The sequence below is a fragment of the Phocoena sinus genome, chromosome 14, assembly GCF_008692025.1.
Source record: "Phocoena sinus isolate mPhoSin1 chromosome 14, mPhoSin1.pri, whole genome shotgun sequence".
Classification (NCBI taxonomy): domain Eukaryota; kingdom Metazoa; phylum Chordata; class Mammalia; order Artiodactyla; family Phocoenidae; genus Phocoena; species Phocoena sinus.
Window position 1 is genome coordinate 17449590 of NC_045776.1, and position 19700 is coordinate 17469289.

The 19700-nt window shown below is 37.8% G+C and overlaps 1 protein-coding gene across 1 annotated transcript in view; it reads right to left on the reverse strand.

Moving 5' to 3' along the window:
• The window catches only part of WDR7 (WD repeat domain 7), a 372564-nt gene that overhangs the window by 41354 nt on the left and 311510 nt on the right, over positions 1-19700 (reverse strand).

The window sequence follows — 19700 nt, forward strand, 5'->3', positions numbered from 1 at the left end:
AGGTCAAAACTACTGTAGATAATCCCATTTTTCCTTTTAAATACCAAATTAAAGCCTATATAAAAAAAACCCTATTCTTCCCTTAAATATTATCTGACAAGAAATCTGAATTAAAATATAGTTATAAAAATGAATATTTTCTCCTCCTCCACGCTGGTCTATTTTTAACTGTGATATTTACTTGTGATAAGCTAAAAGGAATTTTCTGAACCAAAAATCCAATGAATATTCCCTATATTACTTTCAACTATTCAATAACTTCATTTGCGTGAAAACAAATGCAGGCTTTTTCTGAGTTTACAAGAATGCCTCATCGTTTGCCGTTCACTGGAGTGGCATCCACTAACCGCTGCAAAGTTATAACAACAAAAGATACATTCGCTTTCCACGAGACCTTCTGAGGAAACTTTACCTTTAAAAAAAAGTGTATCTACATTTTGTTCAAAGATGTACTTGGCAAGTCAACTGATGCTACTGAAACAATAAAATAGAAGCTTACGGGTTCAAACTTCGGTTTATAAGTCTGAGGTCTGAAGCAATAATTTTATAAAATCAACAATTTGGAGGGCTGAGAAGGTGGGTGAGGACAAGTCCATCTCCCCCCAACTCCACAGTTTGTGCGTGAGTGTGTGTGTGTGTGTGTGTGTGTGTGCGTGCAACACTGGTATCAATGAGCGGCAACCTGGCATGTTTATCGTGAGATAATCACACCCCTAGAGGTTTAGAAGCACTCAGCTGAACCCTGTGCCGCTCAACACACTTGGGGTGTCATTATCTCATGATAACCATACTCCCTGTCAAGCCTTATTGCTTAATTAGGGGTTATGAAGGTGATAAGACTAAAAGAAATTGGATGAACATTACCTAAGATGAATGATACCTTAATCAACTGAAACCCGGTGGCTGAAGGAAGCTTGATGAATGAACAAACACAGTGAGTTACACGTTATTTTTAGAGAAATTTGTTAATAAGAAATGAGGAGAAACGCAACCTGCGTCCACAGGTTATTTGGACTGCATTTGCCAAGAGACAGGATGTTTATGATCAATAATTTAAATTGTGTTTTCATGCAGTATGTAAAACGTTCAAGAAATGAATGATAACATGAAATTTAGCTTTGACATAAGATACCCAGTTTATGCACAACAGTGATTCATCATAATCCAAATACAGAATTTAGGTATGAAGTATGCAAGGGTGCCGATCGATAACACCCATGCCATGTAAGATTTTAACAAACTAACCTGAAACCAAAGAGGAAAAATAATGTGATATGCCCCTTTCTATTTTTTTTCCACTAGAGCTTAAAATAATCAGACATGAAAAAAAAATCATAGCACCAAACGCTCTAAAAAGCCATGTCTAAATATTTAACTTTAGCTCTTTTGTTCTATTAACTTTAGCTCTTTTGTTCTAAAAAACTGCCATATTTGTGGATAGAATATAGCTCCAAATACAGTGCACTTGAAGCTGCTTTCCAATTCACTGAGAAACATCAATTATCTTTATCAAATAACAGTATCTCATCTCAGTCCATTATCAAGATGGAGTCTTATTTTAGCTGGACTGAAGCCCTATCTGTATATCAGGGCTGGCCGCAGTGGCAGAGTGTGAGTGAAAGGCTGTGAAATAATCAATAATCATCATCAAATTGTGGTCGAAAGGTTGTGAGGATGGAAGTTTTTGATGAAACCTCACCTTTTTTTTGGGGGGGTGGTGGTGCTGATGATAAGGCTTAACCTTTGCGATACCTGATGACTATGAGTCAGTCAGAGAAAGCTTTACGCACATTTTAAAGTGGTTCTGAATGTCCAAAGACACACTGAAATGCTTAATTGGAACACAAACCTTGTGCTATGGAAAACCATCAGGTTGGGAGGGCTCAAAACCATGATGACCGGAGTTTATTGTAAACTGGATACTAGCCTCTTACACAGAGAATTCAAACCTGACAGACTGTGGGGTGTGAAATCCACGTAAGTAAAAGTCTGCTCTGAAAGAACAATGCTTGCATAACAACGTGACAAACGTACTCTGTTATTTACCCTGGAAGTGAATGAAATGTTGCCCAAGCCTGTGTACCTAGATTTGAAACGGTTTTATGGCGTCTGTTAGTATCGTGTGCCCTAGAAGTTCATGAGCTGTGGTGTGCAGAATCACAGAGAATTCATTTTTTAATTCGAAAGAACAATATTAATTTGATGGAAGGAGAAGTGAAATGCCTTTCCTCTGATTTTTCTGTCATTGGGTTCAATTTATACCAACGAGACATAAATCAGAAGTAAATTAGCTGAGAACAACTAGATTCCAACTAGACACAACTTTGTTGCTTGGGGTTTTGTGCAGATCCGTCATCTAGAGACAGTCCACCAAGGTTACACTATATACCCCCAGCCACCAAAAACAACACTTGCTGAAAATTTTAATTACAAAATTCTTATTTTATGACTGATACTTTTAAAAGCACACATTTAGAAAACTACGTACCCCTAAAACATAAAACCTACCTACTAAAATTTATTAAAACGAAAAAACCAAGAAAACTAAATCCATCAACCAACACAAATGAATAATTCCAAAATGTTTAAAAAAATTAAATGGCAAAACTCACTGATACATTTTCCAGTGGTAAACTACTAATAATTTGAACATAGCCTTATTGGTGTTATATCAGATATTTTTGAAACAGATCCTAGAGATCAGGGAATTCATGAAGTTGGACACATACTAACAAAGAGATTAGCTTTAATATAATTGCGAAAATCTGAATTTATTGAAATAGGTTTAAGAAATGTGTTTGTTCTGACTAATGATTAACACTCTTCAGTTAATCAACTTCAAGAAGAAATAACCATCAATATTAACCTAACCTGCAACTCTTCCTTTGACTCACCTTTTCTAGAAAAATGTCTAGATATTTCTGGCAAGAATAGAGTACCTGCTCTCCTCTGAGCTATATCACCGTTTATACCAGTAATGGTACTTACAGAGGTTAAAATATTTCAAGTATCTTTAAGAAACATGTGCATTTTATTCCCTCTGTACCAATAGATTCAGAGCCTATTTCTCAGGATCTCTGAGCTCTTTTTGAAATACCGCACTACCAATCAACAGACGGTACAGAGGAAATTTTAATGTTAATTGTGGACTAAGAAATACATGGGAAATAAAAATGAAAATAACCTGATATTAAAATACATGAAGCCTCCAATATAAAACAATATGATACACGCTCAAACAAAATCAATTACAGCTTAAATAGAAAAAAGTCTTCCAAGATAAATAAGAAAGATTTTACCTGATTTCTTATAACTTGAGACCCTATCAGAAGTTAAAATGTACAATGGGGGACATTTTGACAATAGCAAATTAGAAATATGTAAATTAAATACAATCAGAAACTTCAAAAACCATCATGCACTGTAGTAATATATCATAGCATAATCCTCGTGACATATTTCAAAATTTACTTTTGAAACTGAATATTATAGCAACATGTCAAGCCTAGTAATGCAAAATTTCATGCTAACAATATATGAAAAGCTAGTATTTGCTTTAAGACAATAAAAATATAAAGTGTGTGTAGAATCTTGCTGCAGAGGTAGCTATTAAAGCTACACGAGACAGAATCCTAAAATTGCTACAACACTTTACCCCACATAAATGTTCTTCAGAAACACTGTGGTGTTCTTGGGCTGAATCAGTTGGCTCTCAGAGCTGAGGAACAATAAGATAGTATGTTTTATTATGAGTGTCATGGAGACGGCGTGAAAAATCAAGAGCCACAGGCAGGCAGCAGCAATGGGTCAATGGTGCTCCCAGAGACACTATGCAGATAATCAACAACCAGGCCCGAGGTTCGCTGTGCACCGCACACAGCTGAAGGGCAAATCAATACAGCCAGGGGAGGACATTGCCCTGCTCCACTTCCCACAATACACTGTGGCTACTCTAGGAAAAACACCCCCAAGTGGAAATAAAGCAAACTTGCTAGGCAACTAACAATCAACTAACCTTTCATGTAATCACAAATTCACCCTTCCAATGGGCTTCCAAAAAATCCAAACCTCAAAGTCTGCCTGAAAATGAAACCAGAGCAAGGAAAGAAAATGCTACCTGAATGGGGGCCAGGATGGAATCACTTAAATATAAGAAGGGCAAACCTGATCTTCAGTTTATAATCCTAAAATGAAAGTTTAACCAGAATTTTAATGAGTAAAGAATTCTATATCAGGAGGCTTTGTTCCTTAACTTTGGGGTCTAATATTTTAATGAGTAAAGAATTCTATATCAGGAGGCTTTGTTCCTTAACTTTGGGGTCTAATATTGATAATGCTCAAGCAGCGTTATCAATTAGAAGAGTAAACAAGAAATAAAACTATACTAAATTTAGGAAATTGTAAATTATATTTGAATTAATTGTTTCCAAAAATGGAACATAACATTTTAATTCATCTTACTGGTTTTGAGGGCAAGATTCTGTCGACAGTTTTTGTATCTGACACCTTGTTAAATATATGATGCTAATATTTCATGTCTTTCAGTAAAAATTTATGAGTAGGAATATGTTGATTTATTATTTCTGAAGAAAAAGGTGATTCATCACATCCATCATTCTGTTAATCGTTAGGTGTTATTTCTAAGTTACTATGTAAAGCCATCTTTCTTGAAAAGTGAAGAAAATGTGCTGGAAGAAAAAGAATAGTGGAAAATATCTTAAGGTTTAGTTCTTATTTTTCACAATTAAAGTTTCTTTTTTTCCCAAGCAGATAAAATAACATCTTTAAGCATTAAAATGTGCACTAGCTCAAGCGTAAAATACTGTAAACACCCCTTCAACATAATATTATAGGAAGGATTGCAATACGTTCCTATCGTTACAACTTCAGAAGAATATTAAAAGAACATTAAAAAGGAAAAAAAAAAAAACTACGGTTGTGTAAAATGGCTTGTGAGTGAATTTAGGAAGCAAAACACTGATCCTTACAGAATTTTAAAAGAATGTTCAGTCTGCTGATAAGAGACTTCCCTGTTTCTTTTATTCACTGACAATCATTTGCAGGTATTGAGGAAAACAGTACTATATTGTTTAGCAAGGTGTTACCATAAGAATGCTCCAAAATTAATATTCTGGCAACACAAGTTTTTTAACTAGAAAGAATATGAATTCAAAACCCACAATTCCTTTGTTGGTGCTTACTATGTTGTACAATTTGGAGACTGACAGGGAGTTTGTGTGTGTGTGCGTGTGCGTGTGCGTGTGTGTGTGTGTGTGTGTGTGTGTAACTACTGAAATCTGATGTCTGTAAATTTAGACTTTAGCTAGGGGAGAAACTAAATAGAAATTGCCTACTCTGAACTCTGCATTATGACTAGTAGGTTGATACAACATGGTTAAAAGCAGGTTTCCATTTTTTGAAAAGTTATATTATCTAGTCACCATGACAACAAAATTGAAGTACCAGAGCAAGCCTCAGAATAATATTTGCCTTTAAAAAAGAAAAGTTGGCTTCTTAAAATAGTTAGAATCTTTATAAATACTTATTTCATTAAAACATTAACCTTACAGAAATAATCTAAAGAGTAATTAGTGAAAAATAGAAGCTGTTTTTCATCATCAAATAAGATGGTTCAGACTTAGATGCCACTGATGATGGGAGATCTGAAAAAAAAAGGCAATAACATCAGCCGTCTTTAAAAAGCAGTTTTCCTATGGGATCCCTCATTGTCCCTTCACATCTACCTATTATTACAGAACTTGTGTTGACCTATTTAATTTTAGACCTTCCACCTCTTTGTCAAATCTGGTTGAGATCAGTCCTGCTGTTGTCCAGTGACTGCGGAGCGTGTGACATGACAGCTGGCTTATCTGCATATTTCTCTCTTATTGGCTGAGGCAACTGCCGAGGCAGTGAAACACGCAGAGATGGACAAAGATTTTAGATGCTCCCTCATTTTGAAAAACTAGGAACATTTCTTACGTGCTTAGAGAGCATCTACACAACCCCAGACGCTATACATTAGGATAGTGCTTTTTTCACCAAACACGAGCAGAAGTTGAGGATGATTTAAAATGTACTCCTATGGACACAATGCTAGCAGATTAAAAACCCCTCGATTCTAATTGTGTTTAGAGGCTTTGGTGTTTGGTGGGATTTTTTAACGTCCCATAACCACATGATCAATCCAGGTGATTTAAAATCAATGCCAAAGCCAGACAAAGGCTGTTGTAAACAGCTCTCTATTTGCTTTATAGAAAAGGTGAAAAACCAGAGTGAAGTTTTCTTCAGTGAAATGGCTAAACCATAGGAAAACAGCTCAAGCCATGAGGCCACTTGTATTTCCTTGATGGAAATTCAGAAATGCAAACTGAACCGACCCCTCTCTTGTCCAGAGAAAATTAAGAGAAAGCCTCTAAAAACTGTGCTCATTAAAACTGATACCTCCTTCTTGGTAATATGAAAAGAATGCTTTGGCCATGATATATTTGTACCAAATATAAATATATTTGATAAATCAAATGTATATGATACACAGAGAGCCAAATAATGCTCCATCCTTGGCAAAAAAAGATTTGCCCTTTAATCCTAGAAGTACAGGATTATTGAGTAATTTCATTTAATAATACTCAGAAGCTGAGTGCTTCTGAAATCCAACAAATTTTCAAGTAATACATGTTTTTGAAATCCCTGGACAAAGGACCCTTATTAAAGTCAGGTACAAAGGCATTGCTCTTAGTCTTAGGCTGTGATTTCAAGGTCTGTCTTAATGACCCTTTCATTACTCTAATTAGCATAGACCTAATGCCACTTGAGTTCTCTGAGTTGGCATTTAATTGATATTAAAATGGCTCAGAATAATAGTGTTACAATATATCAGTATACAGACAACATGTAGGGGTCTTTTCTTAAAGGCCAATCCAAAACAGTATCTTTCATTATCTGTTTTAAACCCTTTCCTACTGCTAAATGTTCTGCTTTGGTAAACTGTGAGTCAGGTGTTCACCTTCTGGGGTCAAATATCCTATGGCTTATTTTAAAATATGTATCTTAAAAAGCAAGTCTCTTGATGCTACATTTACTCCTAGCCACGTCTCTTCTCTCTCATTTTTCCAGAGCTTTCTTGAAGGAGTGGTACACACAAGTCTGCCTGCTCTGCTGCTGCCAGGCTTCCACCCCCACCACTGCACCAAGACTGCTTCTTTAGAGACACCCATGACCTTCTGTTGCCAAATCTGATGGCCTCCTCTTAATTTTTAACTTACTTGACCTTACAGCAGCATTTTTTCCATGAGACATTCTCCTCTTTTGTACCACAGTCTTCTGATTTTCTTCATGTCCCCAAACCATACATTCTCGCATTTCTGCGGATGCATCTCTTCCATCTCATCTCTTAATGTGGAACTTTCTCAGGGCTTTGCCCCAGCCCGCTTCTCTTCTTACTATATACTAATCCACTGTTATGGCTCTGAATATATTTACACACCAATGATGTCTAAATGATCATCTCCAGAGCCAAGCTTGTAGCTACATATTTGACAGCACCACGTGAATGTTTACAGGCATCTCAAAGCTAACATCAAAAGCTGAGTGATTCATCTTCCACCACACTCATTCCATAAATCTGCTCCTCTTCCAGTATTTCCCATCTATTCAGTTGCTCACACCAAAAACCTGAGAATCATCCTTCGCACATCATTCTTTCAATAACCACACTGGATTCATCACAAGTTCAATTTTATCTTCAAATTCATCTCAAATTGGTCAATTTGAGGCTATATATTCACTGTCCCTACACCCTAGGCTGTTGTCATCTCTAGCCTGGAATACTTCCTGAAACAGCCTTGTTACTACTGGTCTTCCCATTTCTACTTTTGTCTTCTTTCAATCTGTTCCCCACACAACAGTTCAATCAGATCAAGTCACTTGTTTAGAACCCTTAATAGCTTCCCACTGCATTTAGGGTAACACTCATCATGACTCAAGGGCCTCTGTGACCTAGCTCCGGCCCATCTCTCCAGTCTTGTCTCTTGTTGCTCTGCTATAAAATCTCTTGGGTGTTTAATTTCTTTTAGTGTATTATTAAGGACATATTGACAAACTAAATGCTTAGAATTTTCCTTAAATATGGATGTGTCTCACATCCTGGGAATTTCGCTGGATTCACAACTTGGAAAACAAAGGCAGCTAGATGAGTCTGGCTAGGGTTTATCCATTTTGCTTACCTTCTCAAAGAACCAGCTTTTAGTTTTACTGCTCTTTGCTGTTGTTTTCTTCATTTCTATCTCATTTATTTCTCCTCTGATCTTTATGATTTCTTTCCTTCTGCTGACTTTGGGTTTTCTTTGTTCTTCATTCTTTAGTTGCTTTAGGGCGCAGGGTTAGATTGTTTATTTGAGATTTTTCTTGTTCCTTGAGGTGAGATTGAATTGCTATAAACTTCCCTCTTACAACTGCTCTTGCTGCATCCCATAGGTTTTGGGTCATCATGTTTTCATTGTCATTTGTTTCTATGTATTTCTTAATTTGTTCAGTGATCTCTTGGTTATTTAGTAGCTCACTGTTTCACCTTCATGTATTTATGTTTTTTACAGTTTTTTTCCTTTAATTGATTTCCAATCTCACAGCGTTGTGGTCAGAAAAGATGCTTGATACGACTTCAATTTTCTTAAGTTTTCTGAGGCTTGGATTTGTGACCCAAGATGTGATCTATCCTGGAGAATGTTTCCATGTGCACTTGAGAAGAAAGTGTATTTTGCCTCTTTCGGGTGGAATGTTCTATAAATATCAATTTAGTCTATCTGGTCGATTGTGTTATTTAAAGCTTGTGTTTCCTTATATATTTTCTGTTTGGATGATCTGCCCATTGGTGTAAGTAGGGTGTTTAAGTCCCCTACTATTTTTGTGTTACTGTCGATTTCCCCTTTAATGGTTGTTAGCGTTTGCCTTATGTACTAAGGTGCTCCTACATTGTGTGCATAAACATAATCGCTATATCTTCTTCTTTGATTGGTCCTTTGATCATTATGTAGTGTCCTTCTTTGTCTCTTGTAATAACCTTTATTTTGAAGTCGACTTTGTCTGATATGAGAATTACTACTCCAGCTTTCTTTGATTTTCATTTGCATGGCATATCTTCTTCCACCCTTTACTTTCAGTCAGTATGTGTCCCTAGGTCTGAAGTGGGTCTCTTGTAGACAGCATATATATGGGTCTTGTTTATCACACAAAAAAAGAAAATTATAGACCAATATCACTGATGAACATAGATGCAAAAATCCTAAACAAAATACTAGCAAACAGAATCCAACAACATATTAAAAAGATCATATACCATGATCAAGTGGGAATTATCCCAGGGATGCAAGGATTCTTCAATATACACAAATCAACCAGCGTGATACACCATACTAATGAATTAAGGAATAAAAAACATATGATCATCTCAATAGATGCAGAAAAAGCTTTTGACAAAATTCAACACCCATTTATGATAAAAAACTCTCCAGAAACTGGGCACAGAGGGAAACTACCTCACATAATAAAGGCCATATATGACAAACCCACACCAAACATCATACTCAATGGTGAAAACTGAAACCATTCCACTAAGATCAGGAACAAGACAAGGATGTCCACTCTCACCACTCTTATTCAACATAGTTTTGGAAGTCCTAGCCATGGCAATCAGAGAAGAAAAAGAAATAAAAGGAATACACATTGGAAAAGAAGAAGTAAAACTGTCACTGTTTGCAGATGACATAATACTATACAAAGAAAATCCTAAAGATGCCACCATAAAAACTATTAGAACTAATCGATGAATTTGGTAAGGGTTGCAGGATATAAAATTAAATGCACAGAAACATCTGGCATTCCTATACACTAACAATGAACGATCAGAAAGAGAAATTAAGGAAACAATCCCAATTACCATCACAACAAAAAAGAATAAAATACCTAGGAATAAACCTACCTAAGGAGGCGAAAGACTTGTACTCAGAAAACTATAAAACACTGATGAGAGAAATCAAAAATGACATAAACAGATGGAGAAATACACCATGTTTTTGGATTAGAAGAATCAATATTGTGAAAATGACTATACTACCCAAAGTAATCTACAGATTCAATACAATCCCTATCAAACTACCAATGGCATTCTTCACAGAATTAGAACAAAAAAGTTTTGCTGTTTCTAGGGAAACACAAAAGACCTCGAATAGCCAAAGCAATCCTGAGAGAGAAAAACGGAGCTGGAAGAATCAGGCTCCCCAACTTCAAACTATATTACAAAGCTACAGTAATCAAGACAGTATGGCACTGGCACAAAAACAGAAATATAGATCAATGGTACAGGATAGAAAGCCCAGAGATAAACCCACACACCTATGGTCACCTATTCTATGACAAAGGAGGCAAGAACATACAATGGAGAAAAGACAGTCCTTTTCAATAAGTGGTGCTGGGAAGACTGGACAGCTACATGGAAAAGAATGAAATTAGAACACTACCTAACACCATACACAAAAATAAACTCCAAATGGATTAAAGATCTAAATGTAAGACCAGACACTATAAAACCCTTAGAGGAAAACAGAGGAAAAACACTCTTTGACACAAACCACAGCAAGATCTTTTTGACCCACCTCCTAGAGTAATGAAAATAAAACCAAAAAGAAACAAATGGGACCTAATGAAACTTAAAAGCTTTTGCACAGCACAGGAAACCATAAAGAAGACAAAAAGACAACCCTCAGAATGCGAGAAAATATTTGCAAATGAATCAACAGACAAAGGATTCATCTCCAAAATATAGAAGCAGCTCATGCAGCTCAATATCAAAAAAAAAACAACCCAATTAAAAAAATGGGTGGAAGACCAAAATAGACATTTCACTAAAGAAGACATACAGATGGCCAAGAGGCACAAGAAAAGATGCTCAACATCGCTAATTATTAGAGAAATGCAAATCAAACTACAATGAGGTATCACCTCACACCGGTCAGAATGGCCATTAACAAAAAATCTAGAAACAATACATGCTGGAGAGGGTGTGGAGAAAAGGGAACCCTCTTGCACTGTCGGTGGGAATGTAAATTGATACAGCCACTATGGAGAACAGTAAGGAGGTTCCTTAAAAAACTAAAAATAGAACTACCATATGACCTAGCAATCCAACTACTGGGCATATACCCAGAGAAAACCGTAATTGAGAAAGAGACATGTACCACAATGTTCATTGCAGCTCTATTTACAATAGCTAGGCATGGAAGCAACCTAAATGTCCATCGACAGATGAATGGATAAAGAAGATGTGGCACATATATACTATGGAATATTACTCAGCCATAAAAAGAAACGAAACTGAGTTATTTGTAGTGAGGTGGATGGACCTAGAGTCTGTCATACAGAGTGAAGTAAGTCAGAAAGAGAAAAACAAATATTGTATGCTAACTCATATATGTGGAATCTAAAAATAAACAGTGGTTCTGATGAACCTAGTGGCAGGGCAGGAATAAAGACGTAGACATAGAGAATGGACTTGAGGACACGGGGTGGGAGGGGGAAGCTGGGGCGAAGTGAGAATAGCATCGACACATACACACTACCAAATGTAAAACAGATAGCTAGTGGGAAGCAGCAGCATAGCACAGGGAGATCAGCTCGGTGCTTTGCGATGACCTACAGGGGTGGGATAGGGAGGGTGAGAGGGAGGCTCAAGAGGGAGGGGATGTGGGGACATATGTATGCATATGGCTGATTCACTTTGTTGTACAACAGAAACTAATACAGCACTGTGAAGGCAATTATACTTCAATAAAGATTACAAAAAAAAAAAGAAAAGGCAGCTAAAAATGTTCTTCTATTGATAGTATGTCTCTGTAGGAAGCATTAGTTTCCTCATAATCGTTAAATAGAAATACGTTATTTTCAATAGTGAGTAGCACTACCATAGTAGCTGGTACACAGCAAATACTTAATATTTGTTAATTAATAAATGATTTGAATGGGATGCTGTAGCAAGAGAAAAGACCCTACCATATTGTGAGAGAGATCCAGAGAGACAGAAATCTTGAATCGTGTGGTTGTATCTGAGTAGTTGGAGGAAACTCTCCATTAGGGACAAAGCTGTAAGCAGTTAACAAGATACTGGACTTCTGTAAGTAAGTTTTCTGTTAGTGACTTTTATCTGGTAGAAAATCCCACGGTTGTAATTTGAAGAACAGAAAAGTCATCAGAAAGGGTTCTGTGGAGGGAAACGGAGGCTGTATGTGTACCAACAGCAGTTGATTAAAGCTCTGTCAGGGGGGTTGGTATAACATACTAGGGTAATTATCAAATGCAGTATGAAAATCTAGGTATAGAAAGGAGTAACTAAAACCTCATAAACTAAATTTTATGGTTTTATGTAATATTTCAAAGCAATCTAGGGATGTATAGATTATGATTACAAATACTTACAAATAGTTATATATGTGAATAAGTAGTATATAAATTGTAAGATCTTTGCAGGGGGTGTGGATACGATGGGCTTTTCCCCTCTAAAACCTTTCCTTCATGTGGCTGCATCGCTTTCTCAATGGTAACACCCCTCCCCCCATCAAGTTCCACTCATCCTAAGGCTCCATTTCAGTCTATGTGATTCTAGATCTAATGCAAGCTATTTTTCCTGATATTAAAATTATTTGATTTTCTAAACCATGGGGACTTAAAATGTTAGTTTTCATAATCCAAACACTGTTTGCTCCTCACATAACCTGTTATTTTGTTTGGTAAACCCCGAGTTTCTCAACTCCAGTCTGCCTTCGAATTACCTAGGAGCACCTATAAAAATGTAGACATCTGGGTCCCTGCCTCAGAGATTCTATTCTAATTCAGAAGGTCTGAGGCAGGAGGGAATCTATTTTGAAATTTCCTACGTGATTCTGATGTGTCACCTGGTTTGGAAAGAACAATGCTATATGACAATGCCCAGTGAATTTATATAAAAGGAACTCCTAGAGAGATGAAAACATCCATGGAGAGCTAAACACATATACACCATCCTACAAAGGATACTAGCTTAGCATTACAATTAATATTACTTCCTCGTGTATGAATTTTGCAGTTTTCAAAAGCCCTTTCCTATCCTCCGTAAAGCACCTCATCTTTCTGGACCCACTTTGCTTTTTTGCAAAAATAAGGATGCTGGACTAAATTATTTCTTTCAGCTTAAAAAAATGATGTCTGCCTGATATATAGTAGGCACTCAATAAATGTTTTATTGACTAAATGAATGAATGAAAATCACAAAAACCATGCAAAGTGTACTGGGGTAGAATAACAGGTTTTTGAGAAACAGTCTTATACCTAGTAAACTTAGGCTCAGAGGATTTAAGTAACAAATTTAGTAATTGCGTCTAAGACTAAATTTTCTGACTCCTCATTTGGTAATCATTTGTTCAGCATTTTTGCAGAAATTGGCCAATTAGACTTCGTTGGGTGAAAGATGGTCCACCTGCTGTATTTGGTATTCACACCACTACCGATGAATGACAAACTGCTGTAAAGGTATAATGGCATGTAAGTTGTTACCTTCTTCTTTAACCTCTGTCTACAGTAGAGGCTGTAATTCCAGAGGCCTGATATACATGTCTACAGGTAATAAATCCGTGTGAGTTACAGCTGTACCCTTGTAGATTTACAATGATAAGTTTTAATTCATCTCTGGCAACATATTTATATAAATTATAGCAACAGAATCACAATGCCATATGCCGGGATGTTCACCCAGAGAAATTCAACAGGCTTATGGCAGCTGGCTTTCTTATGGCTACAAAGGCCCACTCTCAGTGTATATGAGGAAAAAGTATTTAAGTTGCTGTGGTGGGCAATATACAGATGTCTTCTTACGCTTGACATTTGTTTGAAAGTGAACTATGTTTTCAATGCCTTTCACTGCATTAATAAATAGTCTAGATTAAGAAATAACTTTAGGGGGGCTTCCCTGGTGGCGCAGTGGTTGAGAGTCTGCCTGCCGATGCAGGGGACATGGCTTCGTGCCCCGGTCCGGGAAGATCCCACATGCCGCGGAGCGGCTAGGCCCGTGAGCCATGGCCGCTGAGCCTGCGCGTCCGCAGCCTGTGCTCCACAACGGGAGAGGCCACAACAGTGAGAGGCCCGCGTACCGCAACAAAAGAAAACAAAAAAAGAAATTACTTTAGGGAACAGTAGAATTACTTAAATAGTTAAACATTCAAGGAATAAATGCAAATTATTTCTAAGCATTTACTCTGTCTTCAAGTGTGTCTGCTTCACTGCTCACTCTGAAGCCGGAGCACAAGATCAGTTAGGCTGGGAGGGGACAGGGACAGTGGGAGGTAACCATGGGCAATCCTCTTCCTCTAGTGTGATAAAGGGAAGGGGTCCTTGGTCTTGGACGGAACATGAGAAGGGAACACAGCCAGGTCTCTTGAGCCTTATCATGTACTTTACCATTCTAGCTCACTGTTTCTGTTCCAATAAAAGGGAAAGCTGATTCTTTTAAAGTCATGTTACTATTAGTCTACTTTGTTTTAACATATTTCCCGTTAGAAGTGCTGTTCTTACACCAAAAGTCTCTTTCAAATTCAGAAACTCAAAACTGGATTTTAAAGATGACTATTAGTCAACCCACTACTACCATTTACTGAGCACTGAGACTGTAACAATCATGAAATCTTTAAGAGGGCCTAAAATTATGCCCATTTTTTTTTTTTTTACAGGAGAGGAAAGAGGGCTAGTAACTTGTTCAAAGCCTCAAAGATAGTAGGTGGAAGGGCAGGTCCACAAGTCCAGATCTGTTCCGAAGCCTCTACCGTCAACCTACTTTCCTGTTTATCATATCTTACAACACTCCAAGGGCCGTGTTACCAAATTCCCTTGAGGAGGCAATGTTGGTTGCCTTTGTCAGGCCAACTCCCTGTGTTCCGGAAAGGTGACAGCCTTCTATCTCAGGAGTAAACTTCAATTAGTCAGTCATGATAATTCCATTCTCTTTTCCAGCAACGGGTTTAAAATGAGTATGCGATACAATTTTGGTGGACCGAGACATAAGAACAGGCTTTCTCAGATGGCCTATTTGCTTTAAAAACTTCTTTCTGCCTCCGGATGGTGTCCTCTGCATAGGTTGCTGGCTCTGTGGCAGCATCCTGTATCCTGAGGTGGTCCAGCCTAACAGACCAATGCACTGAATACAGCGAGAAAGAGAGGCAAACACTGGGGTCCTTCACGATACCATCGAGCTGCTTGCTTCAACAGCCACCTCTAGATGTTCTGTTACATGAAATAATAAATTCTTTAATGGAAAGCCTCTTTTGTGGCTTCTAGTACTTTGTAAATAAAACATCCTAAGGATTAAATCTTGCCAACAACTCCATAGTTCTTTTATTTGTAAAACTCCCCTCTCTATGCCTCAACTACATCTTTCCTTTTACATGACCATCTTCCCTATCAGTTCATACCTGGCCCATACTTTTTTTTTCTTATTTTTTCTCCAGAAAATGTTGCTTTTACTGTTTCATTATGGTATCAATTTCTATTTTAATTTAGTGTATAGATATAAAATGCCGCATTTGAAGGCTTATCGCAAGCTACTTGCCGTATGTTACGCTTCCTGCTCCTTTTCTTCACTCGGCCACCCACATCGCCATTCAAGTCCGGATCAACTGTTGCCTGGATCGTTACCAAAACCTCCAAGAGCAAGTCTTCTTCTCATCTTCTGGACTCCGGCTCTTCCCAAATGGAATATGAGATCCCGTTGCTCCCGTGCTTGAAACTCTTCGAAGGCTTTCTCTGCTACTACGCATCCAGTGTAGAGTTGATCTGCATACTCTAAAAACTTTCAAAACCAGTCACTAGCATTTAACACTTGGGAGGTTTTAAATAAAAACCCAGATTTTCAGCTCATCTTGAAAAATCAGATCAGGCCCACAGTTCCACATGGCACCAACTGAGAGGATCTGAGACATGGCTGATCCCTTCACATGGAGCCCGTGCTCTCCAGTCTGACACGGTCCCTGCCCCTCCCGATTCTGTCCCTAACACTCAAGTACAGTACCAGCTGGCATTCTACCGAAGGCTTACACTGTTGTTTTACCGAGGGTAGTGTTATAAAGAAAGACAAATATTTCTTGGATGGTGCTATCAAAATGGGTAAAGAAAAGATTAACCAAGAACGCTGACCTTTATTTTATTAATTTATGCTACCTGCCTGGTCTCTGTGGGCATTTGAGTTTGTTACTCCTGACCTACAAGACTCCACTCCATGAGGCCATCTATCCAGGCAAGGCTTGCCGTGATCTCCCCCCTCCTAACTACTAGGCTTTCTCTCTCTCCTCCTGTCAGACTTCTATACTCCTTTGCAACCTTGGTTCCCAGCATAGCAAAAACTTCACAGTCCCTGGAATGTACTCTAAGCTAAACAAGTCTCTGTGCTTCTGTTTATGCTCTTTATCCTCTCTCTGAAAAGGTTTCTTCCTCCTTGTGTGCCTATGGAACGCCTACTCAAGACTCAGCTCACAAATGGACTTATTTACAAAACAGAAATAGTCACAGACATAGAAAACAAACTTATGGTTAGCAGAGGAGATAGTGTGTGTGTGGCGGGATAAATTAGGAGTTTGGGACTGACATATATACACTACTATATATAAAAATAGGTAAACAAGGATCTACGGTAGAGCACAGGGAACTCTACTCCACATCTTGTAATAACCTATAATGGAAAAGAATCTGAAAAAGAATGTATACACACACACACACACACGTATAACTGAATCCTTTGCTGTGCACTTGAAACTAACACAACATTGTAAATTAACTATACTTCAATAGAAAAAAGAAAATTATTCTCCCCCCACGCCATACCCCAAGCCTCAGCTCAAATATCACCTTCTTTGTGGATCTTTTCCTGTTCTTGGTCTCCCACCTCCCCAGGATTCAGCCTTTCTTTCTTGTGGCATGCCACACCATTCTACTGTAGCACTGAAACACCTGATTGCACTTATTTGTTTCATCTTTGTCATCCCTGCTCTGTTGTAAATACCTTGCCCACTTGAGTACTCATTCCCTTCTGCATTTCATAGTGCCATGGAAATATTTCCAGGCACCATGCATTGAAGGTACTAGGATCTCTCTAACTGACTTCTAGTTTTGCCGACTCTTGGGGTTAAGCGATACGCTGTACTCCCTCTGTGAGACATCCTGACTGACGCCCACCACGTGAGGAATGCCAGCGGTTAACAGGCCCACTTGCTACTGCTCTCACCAGGTGAGCTCTGGGACCCAGAGTCAACGAAGCTATGCTAATTCTGCTTGTCAGTGTAAACAGGTAGTTGAATTAAACACCATATAAAATTATAAGAGGGGGGAGACTGTTTTAGAAAGACATAGACATACACACACTCATGAAATCAGGTGAGAGTGAGACAACTGTAAAAGAATGGGAAAAGCATAAACATCTAGGATTATACTCCGAGACTGCTTTCTGAGTATCTTTAATTTCTCAATCTACTTAAAGAAACCAAAGCTGGTGTGATTTAGGAAGAAAAATGTTCTAGAACTATAATCAATGGACCAATTATAGAAAGAAAAGGCCTTGGGTCTCACGTTAAAAGAGATGGAAAATAAAATTATCTTTACGGAACTTAAAATGAGGTGTTTAAGATGTATATCATTTTATATGATTCCACACTTGAGCAAGAACTTTGACTACCTGAGCAACTTCTGAGGCTGACCTGTGCCAGATAAGAGGGCTTTTGTGTTACCTGTGTATCCTCCCTGACTAGACGTAAGCTCCATCACGAGCTCTATTTGAGATAGGAGCTACCAAATTTTGACAAGCTCCTTTGAATCATTATCAACATTTCTTTAGAACCTATCATGAACTACAGACTCATGTCCCTACTATATATGTTTTAGAGTACTTATGATTCATATTTATTCAATGACTACTATATGCCACACTTTAAGGCCTTTATATATCAAGAGTGGATATAAAGAATACAAGGCACCGAATCCAGAATGAATTCAATGTACTGTGATTCTCCTACCTAGCATTCTTTAATTTTCTGGACTAAAATATATGTAGAATTTATCTATCTATCTATCTATCTATCTATCAATAGACACTTGTATTTTCATTTTTTATGTGTTGACAGGAAAATGAATGGCTAGGAAGGAAATTGAATGGCATTGAGAAGTGTAGATAAAATGTGAATTTTGAGAACCAAAATTCATTTCAGTCTACTTAATGCTTTTGCAAGGATGTTGAAATGCTTGTAATAACTGTTGGGTTTGGAAACAGTTGAACTCTCTACCTCATGTATTTCCAATTATAGATATTATGAAGAATTAATTTTTTCTCTTGGTGTAAAAATCTTAAATACTGCCATTCAAAGTATAACAGGGATATAAGAAATACTCAGTAAGTGATGGGGCAGACAGACAACAGAAAAATATACCTCTACTCAGTCCATTAAAATAATTCTTTAAAAATTGTTAAACTTTCAAGATAAATGATGATCTAATTTCAAGCATTGTCCCAGCTATCTGTTTCTCTTCCTAGAGGTTCTTCTCTAAATAGCATTTTACTTTTAAAATGGGAAGCTTGTTGGGTAATTCTTCAACACAGCGTCAGGAAACCATTGTCTTCTCCAACCATTCATCTTATTATCACCCTTGATGCCATATTTCTGGTTGTTGCTCCCGAATGTCATAGGAAGCACCTGCCATAAAACCAGTCGCTGAAAAGAACAGGAAGAAAATGCCTAAAATGTCGGCCTAAGTACTGTAGTCAATTCTCCCTGCAATTTTTGCAATCATCACATAAGTACCCTTGATGTATAAGCGTATGGACTTCTGCTCAGTGAAAACTGTGCCTGAAGCTTCAAAACTCTGCCTTAAAGAAACATCAATCTTACTGTCCCCCAGATCCCTAAGGCCCATTGCTCCTCTTAAGTAGAAGTAAAATCTTTGTTATTTTTAGAGAGAAGACATTTTTCTCCAAACTTCTATTCATATAGGTGTGTTTGCTGACACTGCTGTTGAGCCTGAATGTCAGCTTTCTTTCCATATGTAGTGGCCTTAGCGTGCTTGCCAGAATTAAAATGTGTCAGAGAAAATTAACCTGGTTTATTTTCATCAGAACGATTTGAATCCCACGCTGAAAACATGTTCATATCTTGCCAAGCCCACTTTTCCTAAAAAATATTATTTATGGGAAACGCCAGCATTCAGTTCTTTCTTTACATTTTGCTAACACCATGTAAACTTTATTTACAAAATCTATGTTACTGAGTTAGCATTCAATAAGTCACAGAGGGAATTCCCTGGTGGTGCAGTGGTTAGGACTCTGCACGTCCACTGCAGGGGGCACGGGTTCCATCCCTGGTGGGGGGAACTAAGATCCCACAAGCTGCGTGGCCTCCCCCCCCCAAAAAAAAAGTCACAGAGAAGAGGTGTCTCTACTTACCTATCGGAATGACTGTTTTTCACCTAAGATTTGTACATTTCTCAGGGTAACGTCAATCTGAAGATTGCTGTAACGTGAATCACTCACATATAACGGGGAAAACACCTCTCAGGTTCAGGTTTTGATAAGCGTGCTTCCACTACATTTCTTCTTCTTCTGGGCTTTGCAGGTGTTGTGCCTTCTGCCTGGAATCATGGCCCCGCCC